This window comes from Carlito syrichta, unplaced genomic scaffold (genome assembly GCF_000164805.1).
Source record: "Carlito syrichta isolate Samal-C Ts95f unplaced genomic scaffold, Tarsius_syrichta-2.0.1 Scaffold311753, whole genome shotgun sequence".
Classification (NCBI taxonomy): domain Eukaryota; kingdom Metazoa; phylum Chordata; class Mammalia; order Primates; family Tarsiidae; genus Carlito; species Carlito syrichta.
In genome coordinates, this window is record NW_007255849.1 from 271,021 (window position 1) to 271,822 (window position 802).

Below are 802 nucleotides of genomic sequence, written 5' to 3' on the forward strand. Positions count from 1 at the left end.
CCCAGCCTTCCAGTCTTTTTTTATTTCAGGTCTCTGACCAACCAAACCACTTATCACTGCCCAGAGGCCCCAGTGCATTTTAACACAAAGTGGACAGTCAAGGGCACTGTCCAGTGTTTTACACATTGGGTTTCCCCTCACCACTGTCTTCCAGAGCTGCTTGAATCGGGTTGTGATGCACTTGCAAACAATTTTTGGCTTGCCCGGCATGTGGAGCCCACCCATAGTGAACCAAGCTTGACCTTTTTCCACCTCCATTGGCTGGTCTTAGGACTGCTCACCTCTGTAGGAAGTACCAGTGGCAACTCTAGTGATGTCATGGAGCCTAGGCCACCAGCTAGTGCAGCTTGGTTGTGCGTGCTGGCCTTCTTGTACCTAGTACTAATGAACCACTTCCAACTCACAATAAACCGCTACAGGCCGACTTCATGCTGGGCAGATCTGGCTTCATAGTCACTTGATGTTCCCATGGTCTCCCATTCCATCTTTATCAGGGGCCAGTAACATGACAGGAATTTTGCTCATTTGCAAAAAATTGATAGTTCTTTGCAGCAGATTTCTAGAAGTCTGCATGGAGATTATTCTGTTGGGGCTTTGTCATAAACGTCACATGGCAACTTTTTCTAACACAGATACCTCTAACGCCATACAGTCTGTTGGGTTGGAATTCCAAGTAGCTGGGCCACTTGTTTCACAGCCTAAGCCTCTTACAGGGTGCTTTCCTAAGCAGTATTCCCAATGTTCAATATGCTACCTCTACCCTCAAAACTCAAATATGCCTATCAGGTATCACACTTCCTTG